At 41.0% G+C, this 26398-nt stretch overlaps 1 non-coding gene across 1 annotated transcript; it reads left to right on the forward strand.

Moving 5' to 3' along the window:
• Positions 1–1675: 1675 nt before the first annotated feature.
• On the forward strand, positions 1676–3512 carry LOC140905993 (uncharacterized). The gene is made up of 3 exons (XR_013635269.1): positions 1676–1931; positions 2404–2633; positions 3410–3512. It is a non-coding gene; the product is annotated as an uncharacterized LOC140905993 (transcript).
• Positions 3513–26398: the final 22886 nt, after the last annotated feature.

Below are 26398 nucleotides of genomic sequence, written 5' to 3' on the forward strand. Positions count from 1 at the left end.
CTCCTTGTTACCACTTTTCCAATCAAGAGTTGTCATAGGTTATCATTACATCTTATGAACTTTTACAAATGTTTTACAATTAAGCTCACAATGGCAGTAAACTTGTTGGCCCGATTTTTCACAACAGACCTTAGGTAGGTACTCTAACCTGTGTTGCCATGGCTCAATCAAAGCTAGTTCAGATATGCTTAAAAATCCTGTCCTGATTGCTGTGTAAACGTACGCTTGGTCAATTTAGCTACCTTAGAAAAACAAAGAGCTCAGTTGACAAAGCTGGGATTTGAATCTGTGGTTGCAGAGAGTCTAGATTTGTCAGATCTGATGCTTGATGAGTAAGCTATTCCCCTTCTGGTATATGCAATGATGATGAACAGTTACCAGAAAAGTAAAATAATATTTTCCAATTTTGACACTTTGCAATAGATCATAATGTAACCTGCTGTAACGTGGCCCCTTTCCAAGATATCTCAGCGTTTGTGCAAAAATATCTGGTTTTCACATTAAAATACAATTTGAACACAGTAAGATTTTTAGCTTGGCTTTCCATGTGTCAGTGGAATGAAATCCTTTATTCATTTTTTATTTTAATTGTTGTTTATTTGGATTACTTTAGCACCAGCTAGACACAACTGAGATTGGGACACCATTGTGCTACATGAACCGTCCTTGCCTTGAAGAGTTTACACTGTAAATAGACAAGACCAAAAAGAGAAGAAAAGAAAGTGCAGCAGAAAGTGATAAAATAACTTGGGTGAAGTCTGTGAATTAAATCCACCATCATTTCTCTCTTTGGGTGACTTACCTTGCCACCTGTTAAATGCTGAACTGTTACTGATTCTGTAGTTGATTAATAGCTTTTCTTTGGTTGCTTAGATTGCTTCTTCATTCTTAGTTTGATATAACTGGATGAAAATGCTATCCATTTGGTGCTTCTGTCCTCAGATAACTAAGATTTCCCAGCAATCCTGCATGTGTGGTAAGAAAGTGCTATCTTTTGATATAATAATAAGTGGGGTTGTTCAGACTTAACCAACTATGCTCTGGCCACATGAGTAAATGAAGTCTAAGTCCAGGCAGATCTGGGCTGCAGAAAGTAAGTTTTACTTTAGTAGTCTGTTGCTAAATTGTGGATTCTTCCTATACTTTGCCCACATTCGTACAACATCTATAAACTTCAGTTCTTGGTAGGTTCACTTGCTTCCTATGGAGTTGGTAATGGCAAAATTTGCAGTGAGGTTAGAGGTAATTTTGCATATTTATTGGGCAGGAGCAGATTAATGGGTCAGCAGAGCTGAGCCCTACACCTTAAAGTAGTCCCAGAATGTGCAGCACTTGTATCATGGGATTGTAATGCCCGATCGTGATCAATGTCTCCATTAAATCCTTCCCTATGGATGAGGGCATTGGCAGGTGCCTAGCTGGCTCACTGTAGGACATCTGACATATATCCAGCCTTCTTGCATATTCACATTGTACTTTCTAAATCAACACTCCCTTTGAGAGTTTCAATAAAGCAAGAGAGACTGGATTTTTGAGTACACGTGAGGACAGGTACTTAATGAACTTGTTTAATTCTAATCTCTAATACACCCTCTGTTTGGTCTGTGTGTTCTTTATTGATAGGTTAATGATCTAGATGATGTAACTGGACTTTTCCTTTTCTAATTTAAGAGGATTCATTTTAATATTTTCTACCCTATTGTCCATGCAAGTTCCCACCAGTTTTCAGTGTTCATTGAGGACTGTAAACCTCAATACAGCCCAACTGTTCAAGCTTCTGAAGACTATAATACATTGGACGTGGAGACAAAGAGAGCGATGCAGGCTGGAAGGTACCATCAGTATGGTCAGGAAGTGTTATGAAGGCGGGGGATCGATGTCAGCTTTGAAAAGACAAGATACGCTGTCAGTTTCACTGAACAGCTTCTTTGGTACTAGCCCTTTCTCTGCTCCTTTGAGTAACATTTTGCTAACAGCAGCAGACAGGTTGATAAGAGAAGCACTAATAAGTCTCCTTGGGACTTACTGTGACATTCCAACCACCTGAGCCGCCTCAAACATCTACCATTTAAAAAACTTGTCTGCCTCCCAAGTGCAGGATTCCCCTTTACAAGCTTCTCCCCTGAAAAAAATAAATGAAATAAAATGAGCCCTGTTTAGGACCAGGATGGGGAAGATTCAGTCCTGCACCAGTAACATTTTTTCTACATATTCACATATCTAAACTTCAAAGTCCAATACCATATGCCCTGCAGGATTTGAAATTAGGGCTTTTCCTATTGAAGAGGGGAAGTGAAACATACAAGCAGTCTGCAGTGCCTAAAGTGTTAGGTGTTTTTTCTGAATGTCTTAAGGTTTCTCAATCATAATTTTCCTTGAGTAATAATTATTTTTGCTCTTTAGGAGTGAAGCCTACTGAATTTACAGAGAAACTATTGGATAGAAAGAAGCACTGGGGCAATAGTAGTACAGTTTGCCCTCTCTTCCCTCCCCCCGCCTCCAACCTCTTCGCTATGGTGTCTCTGCTGGCTGAAATACCACCATCAGGGGGCATCATTCTATCCTCATTTATAGAGTCCATCAGTATCAACCAAGACAGCTCACTTCTGGATTATTGCATCATGGCTTCAGGGGTTAGTATTTTTGTTCTTGATTTAGACCTTCTTACTCCCTTAAAAGCTTTTGTTTGTTGTCTTTTGATTTATAGAGGCTAATCTGCTTCAAAGATTTCTAAAATTGAGTAAAAATAATATCTTTTAACATACTATGTGTAGTGCATCTTTTGATGAGTACATGCTGGATTTAGAATTTCTTTAAAATCTCATTTTCACTTGATGATGTGACCAGGTCATCAGCCATGCCTCCCTCCCCATTCTTCTGATTGTTTCCCCCGGAGTAAGGGATAAGCAATCTGCTTCCCCATACCAGATGCAGATTACCTCATCTCTCCTTCCCCCATGCTTATTCAGCTGCACTGACCGTGTTTGGATGGGTGAGTGGAGTCAACACACATCTGCATGGGGAAAGTAGTGGCCTAGCAAAACCTGCTCTCTCCCCTCACCCAGAGTAGTGGTTTGAGGAAGCCACACAAGTGTGGGTGTGTGTCTTATTCCCCTTCCGTCCATTCACTGCTGCAGAAGGCAGGATCACAAACTGGTTCTGAGAGAAAGAGGATATGACATGGTGCAGACAGGTGATAGGAGGGTGATGAAGAGATGGCTATTCTCAGTTGGCATGTTGAGTATCTGATTCAATTTTGGTAGAGCAGCTCTCTGAGGAAACAACTAGCAATTCTCTCTGGTATGTGCAAACAGAAGAATGTTACGACTGATGTGGCTCTTGCATGATTTGTCGGCTTTTCAGTCCACCTGGGAAGTTATATATTGCTTTTTTTTTTTTTTTTTACCAGCTTGTTTTCCTGGGGCTCATCCTCATTAATCTTTATTTTCAACTGTTCAGAATGATTCAAAAGAGTTTCCTAGAGTACTGGCAGGAACCATGGAACTGGCTAGAGGTGAGTTCTTGTTTCATTGTAAAGCTGTAAAATACAGGTAAGAACGACCTTCCAACTGCATTTCAAATCATATTGCCACATTCTGCCTCAAATGCCCATTGACTTCAATGTCAGATAAGCACCCACATTCAGAGAAGCAATGTAGTTAACAAGGTGGACAATACTCTCTCTTGTAAAAATAAATAAATACTCTCTCTGCAATCACCAGCTCAGTGTGGATTTCTCTTTAGAAAGTTCTGTAGTGGGGTAACCTGAAAACAGGAGAATACTTGTTTCTTCCTTTTGTTGTTTTCATTCTTCAGAATCACAAAGTGAAAGCGAAGTATGGTGCAGTGGTTGGGACAATAGCCTAGGACTCTAGTTCAACTGCCTGCTCCACCAGAGGGTTCCTGTAGGACCATGGGCAATTCACTTAGCCTCTTTGTGCCTCAGTTCTCCACCTGTAAAATACTTCCCTGCCTCATGGGTGTGGGGTGAGGATAAATACATTCAAGATGGAGGTGCTTAGTTACTATGGTGATGGGGCCACAGAAGTAGCTAAGATGGATACAAAGTGTTCCAGGAACTATGCATTGATAATACCACTGAAATGCAACCACTTCTGGTATACCATACTCAACAACAGTCAAGAGGTAGGAAATTTGTCTAAGGACACCATGCTACCCCTTCTTATAAAAGTTCCATGGGATCGTTAACAGTGCTGAGGTTCTCCTGGTAGCTGCTGAACAATTTTAAATCCTTTTGAAGGCAATGGGGAGTGACTGGGCTTAGTAGAGCTGGTCGAAATTTTTCTGACAGAACTTTTTTTCATCAGAAAATGCTGATTTGGCAAAATGGAAATGTTCTGCTGAAAAGTATTGATTTTGTGGACTATTTCCAATGAAAAATTATTGAAATGTTCCATTACAATAAAAAATTAAATTTAAAAACATAATATCAACATAAAAATAAAATTAAACATATGAAAATATTCTAAAAGTGAAAATTTTTCTGCAACCATGTAATATAATAATATGAAATACTTTGGAAAGGTTGAAGTGAAATTTCATGTTCACTTTTCCCTAAACAAAATTTCAGATTTTTTCATTCCAATTCTGAATGAAAAAATACAAGTTTCAGAATTTTTTACAGAATGAAAATTTCAGTGTTCTATCCAGCTCCCAGGAGAAGCTCCCTTTAATCAATCAACCTTTTGTTTCAAATATGTTTTAAAATTGCACCTAGCAGAGTCCTTTATTTAAAAATAAATAAATAAATAAATAAACGTTTGTTTTTTTTTAAATTTTACAGTTCTCTCGTTGGACTTCGTTTTTTTTCCTACTACATATTCTACGTTTATCATTTTGTTCTTGTTATGAGTATGATTGCTCAGTTTCATAAGGATTTTTTCTTGTAATTGTATTTGTAGACCCAGTTTTATCTCCCATAAGGATCTGATAAAAAATGCAGTGCAAAACTACAAGACAAGTAGCTGTGTAATATGGTATGGTCTGCACTGATGCATCTCTTTGTGATGTGCTCATCACTGTAATATCTGAGGTACTTGTGTTATGGTAACTATGTAAATCCCCTGTGCATCCTGAGAATAAGACCCCTAAAATGTAAGAGATGATTCTCAGATAAACTAAACTCAGAGTCTCTCTTAAATAAATAAAATATCCTTCTGCTTGAAATTCAGTCTGAATGAGCTCCCTCTTAAAAACTCCCTGTAACATCTTAAACGGTTGGGTTGCCTTTTTTCCTTGTTTGGAGGGCAAGTCTCTCCTTTGATTTCAGTTCAAATAATGTGTTTTATTGTTTTGAAGTAGATATCAGGAAATATAAAAACCTAAAAAATAGCCAGTGGTTTTTGTAGTTAAAAGTAGGAGTGGTCAAATTTTTCTGTTGAAACTGCTTTTTGACAGAAAATTGGATTTTTGACTAAATTAAATTTTTCACAAAAACTTCCTCATTTGGAAATGTAATCCAGCTAGGCAGCCTGATCTGCAAAGGAGAATGGGTGTGTGAGGCACTGCCGCCATAATTTGGAATAGAAATATTTCAGTTTTCTTTTTTTTTCCCCCTGAAAACATGACAGGGAGAAAAAAACATTTTCTGAACAGTTTTAGTGAAAACTATTTTCAGTGCAATACAAAGACTGTGTACCATGTGAATGGAACAATGGTTTGTGTTAATCAATGTGAAATACAGCAGACTAAAGCAAACTCATCATTTTTATGTCAGAGAGGGATCACTGTTCTGAGTGGGATAATTTTATTCCTCTTGTTGATAAAGTGCATATGTCTTCTCCGGGTTCAAAAAGCACTGGTCCCTTGCGTGATGATGTTACGACTTTGCTGCTCCAGTGTAAACAGAACATGGGTGAGGAGCTCTCATCATAAATATGTTTTCTCTGGTAGAATTTCTGTTCAGCAGAGCGGTTCCAATTTGATATCTATGTTCTGTTCTATTAGTATGGGTCAGCTTAGGGTTTTCTCTTCAGCTAATGAGCTAGCAGGCAGCACCCCCCATATAGAAAGCAGCTGTGAAGTGACTACCTGCACTCCACAAATACAGGGCAGGGAGTGCTTGCCTGTGCTCACCCCCCACTGAGAGGAGGCACATCTGAGCTGAAAGGCTACAGTGGATGTAGCTGCAACTGCCCATGAACACATCCCCACACAAGTCTCTATCTGTTTCTCGCTACCAGGAGTACTGTCTGCCGCTTAGGTGGTGTCCATCTTTTCCTTTGCTCACTGTGTCTCTTAGGTATAATAGAGCCCTACAGCGGTGGGAAACACAATGAATGTTGTCTGCATTGGGCCCTTGCTTACTTTTCCTTGATATCTTCATTTTGATTTTGTTTTTTTTTTAATTAAGGATTAAAATGCTTTATGTGAATCAGGAATGAGAGGGTTGGAAACAGAAATGCGAATTTCCCAAAACCCAGCAGGGTCCACCTTAATATACCATAGTTACCTATAGATCAGTGATACTCGGACGTCAGTGGTTCAGGAGCCAAACTAGTGATCAACATTACCCAAAAGAGCCACAGTAGTGTGAATTCATTGTTTCATTTACTACAGTACTATTCATATTTAAACAGTATGACGGGAAATATTTTGTGTGTCTTTGTACATGTGTGTACTATTCCCACAGCAAATAAGTTAACAACTTAGTGCACATTGATAACTTCATTGGGTAATAACATAGTAAAAGCATCCTGATTGGTTAATAACTTCGAGTGCTTAATAATGAAATCACACACTGGTTTAATATCATGTGCTGCAAAGAGCTGCAGGAGACACATTAAAGAGCCACTTGGGAGTCGCAGTCTGAGTATCGCTGCTGTAGGCCCTTTAAACCAGCAACCGTGTCTTCCTGGACGAAATACTGATGGAAGTGATACTTTTGGAAATGTGTGAAATGGGTAGGCCACAGAAAAAATTACAACCTATGCTCCAGCCTCTGAAATATAACCCTGTGTTTTGCGGTGCCTATTTTTCAATCCAGCCAACCTCATTCAAACCAGCATAACTAAATCAGTTACTGTACTCTTCATCTGTCTTTAATTTTCAGTCTGAAAAGAAGAATGTGGCCCTTTTTTGTGTTTTTCTTAATGAGAAATTCCCCATTGGTTTCTGGCAGCTGGCAGATACTGTGTTTATGGTGGCCCGCTCATATCTTGTAAGGTTGCTGCTGCCCATTTAGCAGCATAACATGTTCCTTTCAGACATTGCTCTAGCATTTCCTGGGAACTGTTGAGATGAAAACCATGTCCTCTCTGTGCAAGTCCAACCAGTTCTTTGCAGTTTGTTGTTATGGAACTTTTTTCATAATCATGGCAAAATTGTGGACTGGAATGGTAAGTATTTTATGTTTTAAAAGTGAACTTTTGTGAAACGTACTAGACAGCAATTTAGGGTCAAACTTTTCTCTGATTTTCACTCTAGTTTTGTACTCAGTAGTAGTTGCAGTATGCTATTTTTTTTTACAGTATCATTTAAACTATCCAAAAATAATTCACTAGAGGTGGGCTGAAGAGGCAGGATTGGGGTCCAGACTCTATCAGACCAAACAACCAAACCAAGAAAAGCCACTGTCCACTTTCTTAAAACCCTGAAATGTTATGGTATATATATGATGGACAAATTTGTATAAGTATTACATTTCTGTAGCTTAATAAATAAAAATGATCTCTTAATTATTTAGTCAAATCTATCTTCCTCTGGAAAGCAGTTTCATAAATCCCTTCTCTTCAGTTGAGTGCTGCTTTTTTTGAATCTTCCAGTTAGAAATATATCAACCTTTCAGTGTTAAGATAACTATTGAAAGGTTAGGAAGAGGAAATATATCTTTACATTGTCATTTTTTGAATATTAGAATTTAGAATGTGGTTGCAAGAAAACATGTTTGAAGTAGAAGATTTAAAATTGATATTTTGTTGTGGAAATACTCTTTTAAAATCTATTCATATTTTGATTAAGAAGTTCTAGCTTCCAGTTTGGCTGGGTTGGTACAAAGGCCTAAGAAGAATCTCAACCCATTAGTACATTGAGCATTTATTGATCCTTTGTTTCTCTTTACCAGCTGAAGGGGGTACTCATCACTTTTGCACAAGATGCAAAGAAATCCTTTCAAAATTAGCTCTTGGTGACATTGAGGGAAGTCACTCTCTGCACTTGTGGGAAGATGTCCTTCATTGGTCAACAGAAGCAAAAATCAGCTGATGGCAACTCTGTGCAGCCTGGCAGTGTAAGTAAATCTAATGCTGTGAATTTCTCATTCCAAAACTCCAGGTATCTCCAAAGCTCCATATTAATTATAAAGAGGCCAAATTCTTTGCAAATATAAGTTAGGAGAGTTACACTAGCAGAGAATTTGGCCCAAGATCTTTCTCCTTACCATTTCTTCATCCTCCATCTGTGTTTATGCAGCAGAAACACAAAAATACTACGTGATAGCAGTATGCTGTGATAGACATCAACACCAGTGTTAATGGATCGAGTTTAATAGGATGCTACTGAATTTATTAGGTAAAAACTCAGTTATGGCATATCAGCTGCATTTTCCAGTACATACCATATAGCATGTATGTAAAATTTGATGCTTGACTGTAATAAAAAGTGAAGCTCAGTGTGACAGTTTCCCCCTTGGATGCCACCTGGAACTGGGGTACAACTGAGACCCCCTGACTCACTAGTCTGAGCTCTCTCTTTTACTGTACTGCTGTGACAAGCTGCGAAGCTCTCTCCAGGCTCCAGCCTACACTTTCACCAGCACACATACAGGTAGGGACACACCCAGCTGCAGTTACATGCAGATGCTCTGACCAGCTACTGCATGGGTATTTCCCAGCTACTCAGGCACACACCCCCTCTGGTGTGTAACCCCCAAATTATACTATCTTGTGCTGCACAGGGAACTACACAGTGTAAGGTCATGAAATTCACCACCTCCCTCAGTGTGGAGAGGAATATACCACAGCTTTCTGCCCTGAGTTATGACTCCCCCACACTGGTTTTAGATAAAACCAAAACCAAGTTTATTAACTACAAAAGATAGATTTTAAGTGCCTTTAAGGGATAGCAAACAGATCAAAGCAGATTACGTAGCAAATAAACAAAAAGCGCAAACTAAGCTTAATATGCTACATAGATATGGATATGAATAGCAAATTCTGACCCTAAGTGAAGATACAAGCAGGCTGCATATTTTTAGGGTGCAAAAGCTGCCTTGCTTACAGCTTGGAATCCCCAGGTGTTCTATTCAAAGCCTGAGTCCAACACTTCCCCCAGTTCAGTCTTTGTTCCTCAGGTGTTTCCCAGGAGTCTTCTTGGGTGGGGAGTCCGTGAAGAATCCCGGATGATGTAACTCCCCTGCCTTATATAGCCTTTGCATATGGCGTGAACCCTTTGTTTCAAAGCTTTGTTCTCAAGCCTCTCAGTGGAAAAATAGACATCCCAAGATGGAGTCCAGCACCAGGTGATCTAGTCACATGTCCCTGTAATGTCACAGCAGCCATTTTTCTGAGGATGTCTGTAGCATCCTCAGGAAGGCTCCCTAGGTGGGAGATAAGCTTCTCCTAAGGCCTATTGTTTCTTCCTAATGGCTCATTAACCTGAATGGGCCCATCCCAGCCGGCCATCTAGACCGAGAGCGTTTTGCCTCATGGGCATTGCCTACGAATAGCTACATGTGAAATAGATGCATAGTCAATATTCATCCCTTTGGATACAAAAATGATACACGTGTACAAATAGGATAATCATATTCAGCAAATCATAACCTTTCCAATGACATCTCACATGACTCTTCTTGCATAAAATACATCATAACTATGTCAAAATCATATCATAATATTACTGTGAAGAATATGGGGTGCAGTGTCACTCGGCTAGATGTCTCAGTTGCCACAGTGCAGCAAATGTTGGTAGATATGGAATTCTAAATGGTGACCACTGTTTCTTTGTTTTTCCCTTCAGAATTTCTATCTGGATGAGTTTGAAAATCTGACCGATGAGCTGCTGTTCAGAATCAATGCATTTCTCCAACAGGCTTCACTGCTCCTTCCCTGCCAAGCCCCCCACCATCCCCCATCCCCACATACACACTTACAAAGAGGAGTGGGGATGAAGAGGATGAAAACCCTTTAATGGCTCACTCTGATTATTCCGACAGTCAGGCATCGGAAAGGCCAAAGGCAGTCTGAATTTAGGTTACTCAGCTGAACACATTGAAATCACTTAACGTATTAGATAATTCTCCCCAAGGAAAGTACTCTGGGAAGTGAAATCCTTAATGTTCACAGTCCAGCTGTCAAGTGTGTGCACCCTTATTTGCAAAGAGCTATTTTTAATGTAATACTGTGGCTAAAAATTAATCACGTAAAATTTAATCACATAGAAGTCAACAATTCAAAATTTGGTTTTCAGAACTACTTTAATTCACATGCCTCACACATAATGGGCCCATTCTCAGCTGTTATAAATTGGCATAGTTCCATAGACATCAATGGAACTACCTGGATTTACCATCAGCTGAGGGTCTGGCCCTGTACTAAGAGGGTGAATGAGGTAGAGCAGGATATCAGGTTCCTAGTAGGATGATTAGAAAGGCTAGTTATTGTGAAAACAGTGGGCCAGATTCTCTGATGCAGGACCCCTGAGTTGGCAAAGGTGATTTAAACCAGCTTTGCATTCCCCCAGACCTGGAGCTGCTAGGGATGGCTTCGCCCCTGGAATCAATTTGGAGCAACTCAAAGCTGCACTAAATTTAGGCCTGGCTGGTTATGGCCCGTAGCAGATATTTCAGCAACTGCAAATCAACAAGATGCAGCATCATCCTGAGTGTGTTTCCTCTCCCCTAGCTACGTCCTCTCTGCCAGGGCCAGGAGCAACTACACAAGAGGAATCCTCCATTGTCCAGATTCATCAGGCTTACAGCTGCTTTGCCACAGAAAACTGATGCCAAGTGGCTGCAGTGCAGCCACGCATCTCCCCTTGTCCAGGGGTTAGTATGTGTAATGTTGCAGCTGACGACCTCCACCATAAAAGTGCGTGAAGGGTTTGGTCTCTAGGCTCCAATTAGTGCATGAGCTTACAGGCCAGGGGTAGAGGTTTATTCAGAAGAGTGAGGTTCCTGGCCCATAACTGAACTGCTAATTAGCAATTTTTTCCTTATGTCTACATTTTAAAGAATTTGCCACTTGATGAAGATTACAGAAAGCTGCTAAGGTTGACAGGAACTGTTCAGGTTTCAGAGTAGCAGCTGTGTTAGTCTGTATCCGCAAAAAGAACAGGAGTACTTGTGGCACCTTAGAGACTAACCAATTTATTTGAGCATAAGCTTTCGTGAGCTACAGCTCACTTCATTGGACGCATGCAGTGGAAAATACAGTGGGGAGATTTTATATACACAGAGAACATGAAACAATGGGTGTTACCATACACACTGCAATGAGAGTGATCAGGTAAAGCGAGCTATTACCAGCAGGAGAGAAAAAAAAACAAAAACCTTTTGTAGTGATAATCAAGGGGGTTCCAAAGAGGATGGATCTAGACCAATGGTTCCCAAACTCGTTCTGCCTCTTGTGCAGGGAAAGCACCTGGTGGGCCGGGCCAGTTTGTTTACCTGCTGCGTCCACAGGTTCGGGCGATCATGGCTCCCAGTGGCCGCGGTTCGCTGCACAAGCGGCTGAACAAGTTTGGGAACCACTGGTCTAGATCCATCCTCTTTGGAACCCCCTTTCAGGTAGTTGAAAGAAGCTATCAATTCCTCATTCATTCTTTTCTTCTGCAGACTAAATAATCCCAGTTCCCTCAGCCTGTCCTCATAAGTCATGTGTTCCAGCCCCATAAGCATTTTTGTTGCCCTCCGCTGGACTCTTTCCAATTTTTCCACATCCTTCTTGTAGTGTGGGGCCCAAAACTGGACACAGTACACCAGATGAGGCCTCACCAATGCCGAATAGAGGGGAACAATCATGTCCCTCTATCTGCTGGCAATGCTCATACTTATACAGCCCAAAATGCCGTTAGCCTTCTTGGCAACAAGAGCACACTGTTGACTCATATTCAGCTTCTCATCCACCATAACCCCTAGGTCCTTTTCTGCAGAACTGCGGCCTAGCCATTCGGTCCCTAGTCTGTAGCAGTGCATGGGATTCTTCCTTCCTAAGTGCAGAACTCTGCACTTGTCCTTGTTGAACCTCATCAGATTTCTTTTGGCCCAATCCTCTAATTTGTCTAGGTCCCTCCATATCCTGTCCCTACCCTCCAGCGTATCTACCTTTCCTCCCAGTTTAGTGTCATCTGCAAACTTGCTGAGAGTGTAATTCATGCCATCCTCCAGGTCATTAATATTGACCAATAACAAGATTAAATGACTCCAGAGCATGAGTCAGTCACCATTTCCAGCACTGTCTGTAGGTTCACTCACAGGAATACCAACTTCCAGGGTTGTGTTTCCTGGAATTCATGCAAAAAACATACAATGGCTGTAGACAGGGAGTAGCCTTATTACATAACACAGCTGTCCTAATCAATAACTGTCATGCTTCAGGACATAAAATGACAAGCAGCTAGGGTCTGAGGGAATTTTCCACCCTGGTACCACATATTATTGCACATTTTTTTCATTATGCAGTGTGTACTCCTTCTACTGAAGAATCCAGCATTGGCCAATGTTAGGTACAGGCTATTGCACTAAATACCATTTCATAGATTTAGGTGAACCAGTAAATCTGTTGCATCCTCTGGTCCTGATAGTGGTCTCAGGTACTCCAGTGTAAATCCATCTGTTTGTGTAAATATATCTGTTTTTTGCAGTTCCCTTTCAAACAGTCCAAGAACTTTTGAGTTTTTGCTAGTTAATTTAATAGTATGTCTAGCACGTACTATTTTGATAGCCGCAATATCAGGTTAAGCTTGAATGAAAACAATTAGGTATGAGAGTGCAGAGTAAACTTGCAACATAGAAATTTAGCAAAAAGGGGAAAAAATTCTTTGTTTCCGGAATGGCATGTGAATCAGTTTATTAGCTGCCCAGCCATTTTCATTATTAGTAGCATGACAATTGCTTGGTCATTTCTAATTTAATAGGACTTTATCTAGATCTTGCCTTGGACTTGAAACAGTCCAACAACGTCAGCTACAACGTAAAGGTAGCTCACAAGCGGATTCATTCAGGGTTTCCGAGGAATACAGTTCAAATTGGTAACAGTCAACCAGCAATGTCTGCCCATCAGACCATAACCATGAAGCATCCAACTTCAGAGAGAGAGGATTTCGAGTGGAGCTTTTCTGTAGAGCAACTCAAGCAAAAGTGTCAGTGACCTCCATGTCAGATGCCATTAGTGTGTCACAACAGAACTCATGGAATCAAGGAGACATGAATCCAGATTGCTATCACCTAACAAAAATGGGAGATGCTTTGCCTCTTGTGTTATCTGGGACTCGATATCCAAAAAAGCAATCTTCATGGGTGTGGCACAAGAAGAGCGGAATGAACAGCCAGCCCTCTTGTGCACCAACTAGTGCATCTGCTAAAAGTTGCAAGCTGCTCAGACATTCCTAAACCACAGTCATTGAGCCTTTGGAGACCACTAATGCAGTGCACTAAAGACGACTTCTGTAACTCTGTGCTTGAGAGCCTGAAAACAGTTAAGGGACCAGCATCTCAGCGAGTCAAAAGTGTAAATCAAGTATCAAATTCTACACATTCAAATAAGGTCAAGAGAAAGCAAAGGGAAGACAAGTATGTTGGAGGAGAAACCAGTGAAAATGGAGGGACAGAAAAGAAAAAAAAATGGATCAGAAATTTTCATGCTGCCCAATGAGGAAAGTGTGCCATGTCAGTCAAAGTAATTGAAAACAATGGGAGTAGCTGGGTGCTCTGATTTTTTTTTTGACCCCCTACCATATAGTCATGATAAATAAAAATAAACACATATTCATAGCTGGTGAATGATGCTGAATTTAATAGCCTTGACAGACAATAATTCTCTATCGATTCATGGAACAGACAGTCCTCCCAGCACTCCCCCATCAGTGTATCTCAGTTATCACCTACTCCAGTCTTTTTACCTACTGAATTTTTTTTTTTCTGGCAAGGGTGCCAATTAGTGTCTGTTGTGCTAAAAGTTTCTATGTTCTGGATGCCTTTTCACTGGGAACTCGACTGAGATCATGAGCCCCATTCACAATGGCAACTGAATAACCACTAGATTATAACTGTCATTTTCTACCAACCTTATTTCAATTAGGACAGCTCACGCTGATGTAAAAAGTTTGATGTTGCATGGGGGCTAAGGTTTAGTCCATTTCTTTAAATCGTTATTTATCTTTCTTGACTTCATTGTTACAATCTCATTGTGCTTCTTGTCTAGCAAAATTAAATAATCTAAAATAAGCAAATTAAATTAACTCTCCTTTTTAAATAATTACTCTTGGTTAGTATGATAGAAATCAACTAAATGCAATAATCTGGGCCTTAGGAGACCTGTATTTTATTGAATTTGTGTTTTTAAAGAAAGACTCCCAACCACAGTGATTCTGTTTTGTTCAGTGAATAACCTTCAGTTGTTTTCATTAGCATTCACTTCTATTATGCTTCCTGAACAGGGATTTGTTAACCCTTTGGAGACTGCTTCCTAAATTCTCATTCAGTCTGGAGAATACCAGTATCCTTAGTTTAAAATAACAAATCAAAAGGAGTTTACTTTGAGTGTGTGTTTGCTTAAAAAGCAAAAGGTCACAAAATACTGAGTTGCTATATGATATTGGAGTCTTGAAAGATACTCCTACAGATAGAGTGTTTTATTGCAAGTTATACTTACAGTTCGTAAGTCTAGCATAGTTGGTCTTTTTCTCTCAAGACTTATAGGATGAGACATTCTATAAGATTCTGGGTTGCTCTGCTTTGATGTGAGGTTTTTATGGAGTTTCTAAGTATTGTGAATTTTTTAAAAATGAATTGAAAGATATTCTGTTTAAAATAATCAGTGACTTCTCTGTATTTATGAAAATCTAATAAAAATAAGTTTAATTGGGAACATGATATTGTAGTCAAGAAGACTGAGCACAAGACTGGGTGCCAGAAGACACCAGGGTTCTGTCCCTCAGTCTGCTTGGTGACCTTGGGTAAGTAACTTATACTCCTCATTTGCTGGTTCTCTATCTGTATAATGGGCATAATTGTACTTACCCATTATTGTAAAGCACTTTGTCTGCAGGTGCAAAAAGCACTGTATAAGTGCTCCTTATTATTATGTGTCACACTACAGCAGGCACTCTGCATAGAACAGTGTTGCCCAAATTTTTCTGGTCATGCTCCCCCTTACCAGTAACGTCTGCACCCCTTCTCCATTACTGGACAGTTGGCTCAGCAGGGGAGCTGGGGACAGAACTGGAGCTGCCAGGCTGAGAGGGAATGAAGGCAGAGCTGGCCTGGGGGCGGACCAGGGAACGGAGCTGTGACTGGGGCTGGAGTTGGGGCTGGGGCCAGGAGTGGAGCCAGGGATAGGTGCCGAGCTGGAGATAGGGACAAAGCAGGTCTGGGTGGTGCCCCCTCCCCAGGCCCTGCCGCCCCCTCCCCAGGCCCTGCCACCCCCCTACATTCTTCTGTACCCCGTAGGGGGGCATGCCCCACAGTTTGGGTATCACTGGCATAGAAACACCTCCACTATATAGATGGCAAGTGGATTTGCTTTGCCATGGGCCCAATCCATTTCAAACTCTTTCCAGCACATAAAGCCTTTTTTATGGAGAAAGTTAGTATGTAATCAGACAGAGCCAAATATTCTAAATGTGGCCTTAATTTGTATATATGTACAAAGAGTAGTTTGGGCACTTTTCAAGCATTCACCAAAATGCTGTACATTGGTATCAAATTATATACTGTATACTATGTGACAGTGTGATCATATGCTAAACCACAGTAGCAAAATAACAGCATGCACTCTTTATGATGAGCAGTGGGACATAAATGTATGTCAGCTTACTCAGAGTTTTGGTGAAATTAGGTATATTTTAAGGCTTTATTTATATTCAGATTGTTGTACAGTAATTACAGGTTCCTGAAAGGCTGATGGTCAATATTTAAGGTCCAGATATCTGAAGGTCACTTTTAGGCATTGGCTTTTGTTTGTTTATTAATCTTGCTGTGAGGGTGCTCCCCACACTGGCCCTGAATTAGTCCAGATGGGCCCAATCAGCCAATTAAGCTGCAAATGGGAAGATGTAGGCTGAGTGGAGGTGCTAATTAGGAGGAAGCTCACCTGTGAGGGAACAGGCAGAGCTTCTATAAAGCTAGAAGGCTGGCAAGAGGGTGAGAGGTCATCTGTAGCCTCTCTCCCTGAGGTAAGAGAGAAGAAAGGGGTGATAGAAATACCTCAAGAGGATTTTCCTAGTAGGCCAAAGAGAGAAGGGTCTGACTAGGAAGACTGGAGAAAAAGAAGCTTAAGAAAGCATGGTAGGAAATAGTTCAGGGAAGAGAGCAGAAAGGGTGATGAAGTCCCAGAACTTAACTGTTCACTGTTAGGCCCCGGACTGGAGCCCCAAGTAGAGAGCAGGCCTGGGTTCCCCTGCTATCCATTGCAGAGTGGTATTGCTAGAGGCAGTGAATTGGAAGACTGCCTAAGTCATTGCGGGAGTGATATAGCCAGGGCAGGACTGCCTGATGTTGCTTGTTCAAAGGGCCTTGGAAGAACTCCTCCAAAAGGGAAATCAAAGTGAGCTGTCCAGAGGGCTGAGTCACGAAACAGCTGTACTGTGGGATGGGGGGAGAGCTGCAATGGTAGAGAAGAAGAAAGGGGGTGCTGAACTGTCTGGAGTTAGTTTCCAGAAGGGGGCATGACCAAGTGGTAAGTAAAGCAACCTAAGACACTTGCAAGACTTTCTCAGCTCTTCGTAGAATCCTGAGCATCCCTCCTTCTTCTTTCTCTACTTATCTTCACAGACTGGGCATCATAGTGACCCACCGTGAGGCTGGCTACTCCCTAAGGAGCTTATCACTGCTGTAATGGTAAAAAGGTCGTCTTCTACAGTGCAGGAATCAGAGTTTGGTTTTCAGTCTCCTAGGTCAGCAAGTGCAGTAGAAGGAGCATGTTCAGCTTGTAGAGGAGCAGGACAGGGGTTCCCATGGTGAGATGCTGGGAGTTTTGAGGGAAAGGGGGAGTAACCAGAAAAATGATAGATTTCTTGACTACCTCAGAGGAAAATGATGAATTTGCAGACACTAGCAATAACAAAACCAGAGTGATGGCTGGCTCATCGGCCCTGCCAGCTCCTTGGTTTTATTTCAACAGTAATCAAGAGAGGTAAACTTTTTCAGTTAAAATCAGAAAAGAGCTTCACGTCAGCTCTTTTCCCCCGCAAGCAAATCTTTGGAGCTAAATAGTGCCCCCACTCCTGTGAATGGTGTTGGATGCTGAGCACATTTATCTGTGGTACATGTTGTGTTCTTCAGCATTAAAGAAGTTAAAAGGAGGCTTGATTGTGTTTGTAAACAGATTTAAAGAACCAAACAATTCTCCTATTTTTCCAGAATTGCCTGTGTCAGTGGTGCTTTTGTGTGCCCCCTCCCCCCCTCCCACACCGCCCTCCCCTGCAGCGGCTTCACTTAATGTACACTTTATAGTGACTTTTCACAGTGGTTAGTCTTGTCACTGATTCCCAAGAATGAAGAATTGTTAGCTTCTCCCAGATACGTAACATGTCCTCTGTGTAATTATGGGAAACCTGAAAGCATAGCAGTCTCATGACTGAATAACATCAGCACTCAGAAATCCAGGGAGAAAAGTAGAACCAAATTCTCTGTGTGTTCTCCAATTCATGGGAGGTATTACTCCCTGAAGCTTTGTGTCTGTCTTTCAATTTGGCTATCATGTAAAATATTTAAATTCCCTACCCTGCTCTCTGTACTTCAGCATAGACCTTCCTTGAGTTGCCTTTTCTTTCTTTGTGGTGAAAATAAATTCCTATATTTTTAATCTCAATTTTCCATAAAAAAAAAATCAGGTATTACATTTAGCATTTTCATAGTTCCAGCAATAGATTTATAATGCTTTGTTTAGGGGCGTGAGCATGGTCACCATTTTAAGATGGGTGGTACGGGGAATAAATCACAGAAAAAACACGAAGCGTTTTGCCTAAGTTTACAAGGTGAGTGAGTGGCAGAACAGGTGTTAGAACCAAGGCTTTTGACTTACATTTCACTGGGCTATCGGAGAAGGGTCCAAACTACCTTAAAGCATGGGAATACATTAAGATCCATCTCTAATTTAAAGTTTGAATTTCTTTTTGATTTAACTTGTTGCTGAAAATTTGTTTGGCATTTCCAAAAAATACAATTACCTCCTGCTTTGGGACAACTCTAAAACGTGAAACATCCATCCTCAGGCAGGTCCCAAGCACAGATGCTTTCAGAATGTGAATATTTCAGGAAGTTGACTTGCTTTGCATTTTATCATCAGCTGCTATCTATGGTACTATCTGATACTGCATTACCATATTATGTGAGCACCACACAATCTTTAATATATTCTCATGGTACCCATCAGGTAAGACAGTATAATTATCCCCATTTAACAGATGAGGATTGAGGCACAAAGGGACTAATGATGGGATCCATAAAGGGACTTGAGCATTACAGTGCCTACTTCTAGACCCCTGGAAAATCACAGGATCCACAAAGCCTGAATTAGGTGCCGAGGTTCCGATGCCATGAATTGGGAGAGATGGAGCCTTAGCATGTGATCCACAAAGTCAGCATGCTGGGTTGGGAACTGCCTACGTTAAACAGTGTGAGGAGATGTGGATGACGCATATGTCTAAAGCCTGACCTCTCTCTTGGAGCGAGGTGCCTAAGTTCAGGCTGCAGGGAGGTATGCTGATTATCCACAAATTGGTGGAAGATAGGTGGTACTCTACCTAAGTGGGTGGGGCCCAAAACAATACAGCTGGGTTGGAGGGGGAACTCCCTTTAACCTTTAGAGCTGTGGATGTGGGAGACCCTGCCCCCCCCGTTCAAGTCTCCCCTCCACCTGATGAGAGGGGATTTGAACAGTGATATGCCACCTCTCAGGTAAGTGTTCTAACCACTAGGCCATGAGAGAGTCTGAGGTAGGTCTCCCTTAATCTCTCCTGTTGAAATTGTTCCACTTCAATACTGTCCTTCTGCTCTGCTTAATATTAAGCAATCTATAGGTCCAGAATTAGGACACTCAGCTGTTGAAATCCTTTCTCTCAAGGAAGAGAGACTTGAACCAGAGGTCTCCCATGCCCTGGGTGACTTCCTTATCCAATAGGCTAAAGGCTATAAGGGATGTCCTCCCCACCCTCCCTGCCTATTTCATGTCAACTTGCCTGAGGGGCCCAGTTCTGAGCATGCCTACTAGATTGGGCTCTGCATGTCAGGTAGGCAGCTGAATGCCTGTCTTCCCCAGGTTGTGAAGTGCTCTGGGGCTTAGGAGCACAGCACACATGCGCATGAGAGAGAGTAGAGGGAGGCAACAGTGCACATGCCCAGAGGCAGGAACATAGGTGCCTCGGGAACTTTTACTGCAAACACTCTCACTGAGTGAGTTTAGGTGCCTACAGAGTTGGACAGCAGCTGAGCAAGAGTTTATGGATCATAGTGGTGCTTAGAGTGACCAGACAGCAAATATGAAAAATCGGGACTGGGCGAGGGGGTAATAGGAGCCTATATAAGAAAGACCCAAAAATTGGGACTGTCCCTATAAAATTGGGACATCTGGTCACCCTAGTGGTGCCTAAAAATGGGACTAAGTACCTAAGTGGATCGCACCCTAAGTTACTTGCCCAAACTCCTCAGGACATCTATAAAGAAGCAAGGAATTGAATCCAGGTCTCCCCAGCCCTAGGCTACAAACCTCAAAATTGGACCAGCCTTCCTGTCTATTTGCTACGGAAGGGAGTGGCTTCTAGATAGATACAATAAGTTAGATGAGCAATTGTTCTGTTTGTAGAGGTGGGTCACTGGCCAAATGCCTGGGTTGGGGTAGGTTTTCTGGAAGGTGAATCAATTGTTTCATGAATGTGCATAAAATAAGATCGGGAAGGTGTAATATGTTACTTTCTTCTGGCTCCTGATCATGTCAGTTATACCACGTTAGACTCAGACTCCGTTATACATCGCTAATGTACAGCCCTTTATACATCACCTCTGACTCTGAGCCATCAACGCTAGTTGTGCCCAGAACTTAGAAAAAGTGAAAGTAAAAATAAGTGGGGTTAGAGAGTACTTATCTTATGACCTCCTGGAAGTTGATTTTCCTGCTATGCTCCTCTCAGTAATGTCACAGAGATTTAGATCCCTTAGTCCCATTTATCAATATCTCACTTACATATCTCCTTGTATTTGGCCCTATGATTTCAGCTCCTGGGTCTATAATTAAGTTGGACAGTCTCCCTACCCTGGAGCACCAAGTCAAAGTGAACAGCGGCTGCAGCTTCAGTTTTTGTATACAATAGAATTACTCTCTCTACCTTAGTGTCTATTGACTGCTTACAACAGCACCCTGCTGGGCTGGATGGTATCTGCTGGCATCGGCTTTAAGTAGCTTGTCTCTGGTTCAGGCTGGGCACCGGAATATACTTCTGATTCTCCATTGGGTAAAGCAACGTGTACATCTAGGGCGAATGAACTACACTAAGGCTGTTCTCTTTAAGTGGGGACTCTAGCTTCTAGGAACAACTTGAGTTGAGCTGCAACCTCCCAGCATCAGTCAACTAACTATTTAGTTTAGAAAGGTAGTAAGTGCTGTACAAATAAAATGGTGTCCTGGATCATGGCTAGAGCTCGTACATGCTATGGTAATAATAAAAAATGAAGGGGGGTGGTTTCTTCTCTGATTTTGGAGGAGTTTTAGGACCACAAAGTGCTATAGTCCTTGTGAGGAGAGAAGAGATAAGCACCATTCGTTCCTTGTTTGTATCACTCAAACATGCATGTACTAGAAAGGGCTCCTTACAGCAGAAGTAGTAACACAAAAAACTTCAATGTCAATGGAAAACCTGCAAGATCTTGGAAAGGAAAAGGGAATGGATCTTCTTTCAGAGATCGCTAAAACAAAACAGAGGTCACAACAAATCCCATTCTCGGTAGTATAAATTCATATATATACTTTTTAAGGCAAGACCACCTAGTTTGGCCTGCTGCTTAACGTAGACCATTGAAACACACTGAGGGATTCCAGCATCTAGCCCATAATTTCTGCTCAAGTTATAGCATCTGTTTGAGAAAGATCCAGTCTTGAACTGCATTCCTTGAAAACTACCTACCCCCTGTCCCCCCAACACATGAGTAGGCTAAAGCAGAAATAAGACTCCATATTTACCGAACAACCTATGACATGGCAAACAGAGAAAATATGGAAAAGTTAGTTTGTGTCACAATTGAAGTAAATATATTCTGTATGGGGGAAATTTGCTGTCTAACTTACACTGATAAAAAGAAAAGGAGTACTTGTGGCACCTTAGAGACTAACAAAGTTATTTGAGCATAAGCTTTCGTGAGCTACAGCTCACTTCAACGGATGCATACAGTGGAAAATACAGTGGGGAGATTTATATACATAGAGAACATGAAACAATGGGTGTTACCATACACACTGTAACCAGAGTGATCATTTAAGGTGAGCTATTACCAGCAGGAGAGCTGAGGGGGAGGGGAACCTTTTGTAATGATAATCAAGGTGGGCCATTTCCAGCAGTTGACAAGAACGTCTGAGGAGCGGTGGGGGGAGAGGGGGGGAGATAAACATGGGGAAATAGTTTCACTTTGTGTAATGACCGATCCACTCCCAGTCTCTATTCAAGCGTAAGTTAATTGTATCCAGTTTGCAAATTAATTCCAATTCAGCAGTGTCTCGTTGGAGTCTGTTTTTGAAGTTTTTTGTTGAAGTATTGCGACTTTTAGGTCTGTAATTGAGTGACCAGAGAGGTTGAAGTTTTCTCCGACTGGTTTTTGAATGTTATAATTCTTGACGTCTGATTTGTGTCCATTTATTCTTTTATGTAGAAACTGTCCGGTTTGGCCAATGTACATGGCAGAGGGGCATTGCTGGCACATGATGGCATATATCAGATTGGTAGATGTGCAGGTGAACGAGCCTCTGATAGTGTGGCTGATGTGATTAGGCCCTATGATGATGTCCCCTGAATAGATATGTGGACACAGTTGGCAACAGGCTTTGTTGCAAGGATAGGTTCCTGGGTTAGTGGTTCTGTTGTGTGGTGTGTGGTTGCTGGTGAGTATTTGCTTCAGGTTGGGGGGCTGTCTGTAAGCAAGGACTGGCCTGTCTCCCAACGAGACTCCAATGAGAGGCTGCTGAATTGGAATTAATTTGCAAACTGGATACAATTAACTTAGGCTTGAATAGAGACTGGGAGTGGATGGGTTATTACACAAAGTAAAACTATTTCCCCATGTTTATCCCACCCTCCCACTGTTCCTGAGACCCCCACCCCACACTGTTCCTCAGACATTCTTGTCAACTGCTGGAAATGGCCCACCTTGATTATCACTACAAAAGGTTCCCCCTCCCCCACCCCCACCCCCCGGCTCTCCTGCTGGTAATAGCTCACCTTAAGTGATCACTCTGGTTACAGTGTGAATGGTAACACCCATTGTTTCATGTTCTCTGTGTATATAAATCTCCCCACTGTATTTTTCACTGAATGCATCCGATGAAGTGAGCTGCAGCTCACGAAAGCTTATGCTCAAATAACTTTGTGAGTCTCTAAGGTGCCACAAGTACTCCTTTTCTTTTTGCGAATACAGACTAACATGTTTTCTTTTTGCGAATACAGACTAACATGGCTGCTACTCTGAAACTTACACTGATGTAAATCAAAGGTAATGCCATTGAAGCCATTGAAGTTACATCCATGTGAATTCAGGGTAATGGAGGTCAGAAGCTGGCTCATAATCCATGGTATGTTGATAATTGGGTTTCAGTATAATGTGCTGTTCTTATTCTTTCATTAGCTGCTCTACCTATGAACCTAACCAGATTGGAACATTTCTGCTTCTGAAATTAAGTTACTTGTCCTTTTTCTTCCATTTAAATATTTCCTGCTTCCATAGAGAAATTAAATATCCTAATTCATTAATTTTCATTATATAAAAATTAATTACTGGGGGGTGGGTTGTTTTGTTTTGAACAGTGTTAGCAAATTACCTAGTGAAGCAGAAATGGCTTGTATGTCCAGTTCAAGGTTTGGGCACTAGTTTATGCTGCTGTTTTGTTCATCCAGATGGGTGTGTCTTTTCTTGAAAAGTATGCGGTTTCTGAAGCAAGTGGCAATTCCAATGGGAATGTTAACATATGCACAATGCTTTCCTGGTTGTGTCTTTGTTTAGGATCTTCTTTATTGCTAGTCTGTTTTCCTTGCCTATATAGTTTTCCAGTGCCCTATACCAGGAACAAGTAGTCAGAAACCTCTATCTACTGATCACTCACACACTTACACATTTTAACAAACATTGTACAGGGCTAATCAAGAGATACTTGGTCTATTAAGGGCAATTATAACAAATATGCAATCCATAATGTTCAGCAGTAATAGTCCTGTATTCTCTCCAAGCAAAGAAAGAATAGTGACCATTTCCCTGAAAACTCAGCACATTGATGTTGGTTTTTTACTAAGATGGTTTTGTCCCTGCGTTTGTAGACTGCTACAGACTGGCTGCAGCTGGTTGTTGGTTACACTAAAGGCTTTTTAGGTAGATCTGGCAGTGTGATGGTACCTTTAAAGTCAATGTAACTGGCCCCCTTGTGCAGAGGGCTTTGCTGGTCAGAGCAAACCTGATATAATGATTCTGCACTGACCCTGCTCCAAACCCATGGTATAGGGGGTGAGTTAGAGGATGTGACCCAAGTGTATTGCACTACAGCTATTGTTTGCTTCATAGGGAGCTCTTCAGCTAGAAGGAATCAGTATCTGTTGGTGACTTTGCACATTTTAAGCCACCATGAGATGCGATCATAACCTCTTATGTGTCTTCATCACTTTATCTTGCACTCAGCTATTGTCTTCTGTCATCAACATTTCTGTCATCCGTGATATGTTTAACTCTCTCCTTGCAGTAGAAGACTCTGTTCTTCATTAGGCATAGGCAAATTATTGTAAACTTTACAACTCACAGATGAGGGTAGCAAACCCTTTCAGAATACCATCCTGCCCATGAGTCTATTTTGCAAAACAATCTGTTCTGTTCTTTTGGTACTGTTTTCACTGCAGTAGCATGGAAAGTAGAGAGGACTGAATTTTTCAATGGAACATTTTTCTGTAGGAAAATGTGGATTTGTTCACAGCAAAACATTCTGGGGGAACATGTTGGTTTTGATTAAAATTCATTGAGGGGAAAAAACGAAATGCTTCATTTCGACCTTATCAGAATGTTGATATTTCTTTATGAAATTACATTTACTATACCATTACAATACCAATTGCCTGTGAGCAAACAAGGTGTCCATAACATAATTGGTTTGGTAATCAGTTACTTTTTAAAATATAATTGGTAACAAAATAAAATATTTAAAAAAGGGTGGGTCTACAGCCTCCTTTCTTCTTTAGGATTTAGAAATAATGGGAATAAAATCACTTGCCTCAGAACTCTAAGGGCAGTTTCTCCCTGACCCTAGCTTCCAGTTATAAGAGGAAGTCTACCTCCTGCCTCAAAAATCTCTTGTGAGAGGGGGTCCCTAGAAAGAGACGGAAACTGCATGGGACATCTCTTCTGATCTGAAGGACCCACCGGTCCTACGTTATCCTGAACCAAGCTTTTTGAAAATAGGTGGTTGCCAAAGGGGGAGGGGATAAAATAGATCTTTGGGAGCCTGCTTGGACCACCACATGATGGCTTTAGACCTGCTGCCCATTCAAAGTGCCAGACTTTGGGGCAGCAGAGTAGGAACCAATAAAATCTCTGCCTTTTCCTTGGCAGCTCAGACAATCATGGAGATTGGTGATGATACTGCACTGAGAAACACTTCCTAAGCTATGGCTGTTGTTTGCATTGCTTTCTTTTAGGGCAGTGGTTCCCAACCAGGGTACATGTACTTGCCTCGTTTTACAACAGGCTACATAAAAAGCATTAGAGAAGTCAGTACAAACTAACATTTCATACAGACAGTGGTTTTATGCTGCTTTATATACTATACACTGAAATGTAAGTATAATATTTATATTCCAATTGATTTGATAACAATATGATAAAAATGAGAAAGTGAACACTTTTTCAGTAAGTGCGCTGTGACACTTTTTAAAATACCAGACATAAAAATACAAAAAACGACTTGCTTACGTGAGGTGAAATCAGACTCCTGAAAAGGGTACAGTAGTCTGGAAAGGTTGATAGCTGCTGCCTTTTATATTATGATTATATATGCTTATATTAAGATACAGACTTTAGAGTAGGCTTCTCACATATTTTAAGCAATAAAGATGTAATGTTTAGTACTACTATGTGGTTACCATTCAAACCCAATATGCACATATCTGTATTTACAGTACCAAACCAGCTTCAGATTATCCTGTTTCTCCAAATATCTTAAATGTATTGCTTATGTAGATGAAATATTTTAAAGCCTGGAAGTAAGCTTCATTTCTTGCCACATAGTAATCCTTTGATTTAAAAGGCACAATATTTGTCACGGCTGTTCAAAGATTTCAGGAAAATAGCGATTTCAACTATGGTGTCTGAGACATTCACACAACCACCCAAGAATGATTGTCTTAGCAGGAATGAAAATAAGAGTTACAATCTGGTTTTGAATGGCCATTACATCATTTCCAAACAATTCCAGCAATTTCTTTTAATGTAATTTCAACAGCATAAATTGGATGGAAAGTTATAGGACCGTACTGTCCTTTTGCATCTGGTTTCTGTTACTGCCAAGCTGACAAACACCACTTACTCAGAAAATTTTCAGAGAAATAACTTTTTTTTTTTTAATGTCGCCTCCTTTTGCTTTCAGCAGCACAATGTCAAAATAGCATGATGCATATGTCATTTCCATAGGGCAATATGAGAGTTGTAGCTGAGTGGTCAAAAACTTTTCTGCATGCCACTTCTTACATGCTTGACACATACACAAGATGGGCTTATGGGAGAGCAAACTGTTTGTTTCAAATATTTGTTGTGAATTAAGAGTCTGATCTAAAACTCATGTAAATCAACGGACACCCACTGACTTTAGTGGACTCTGGATCAGGCCCTCAGCCGCCTTTTCTTTTGTTTTGTGAATTGGTCCTGATTTCTCTTAATGTATCAGTTGTTAGTAGACATTCACCAAATAGGTTAGTGAATAATTTTCTGCCTGTGCTTTTGTCCCTAGAAGAATGACCCACAGCTTAATTCAGGTTAATACAACTG

Source organism: Lepidochelys kempii, chromosome 2, assembly GCF_965140285.1.
Source record: "Lepidochelys kempii isolate rLepKem1 chromosome 2, rLepKem1.hap1, whole genome shotgun sequence".
NCBI classification, from domain to species: domain Eukaryota; kingdom Metazoa; phylum Chordata; order Testudines; family Cheloniidae; genus Lepidochelys; species Lepidochelys kempii.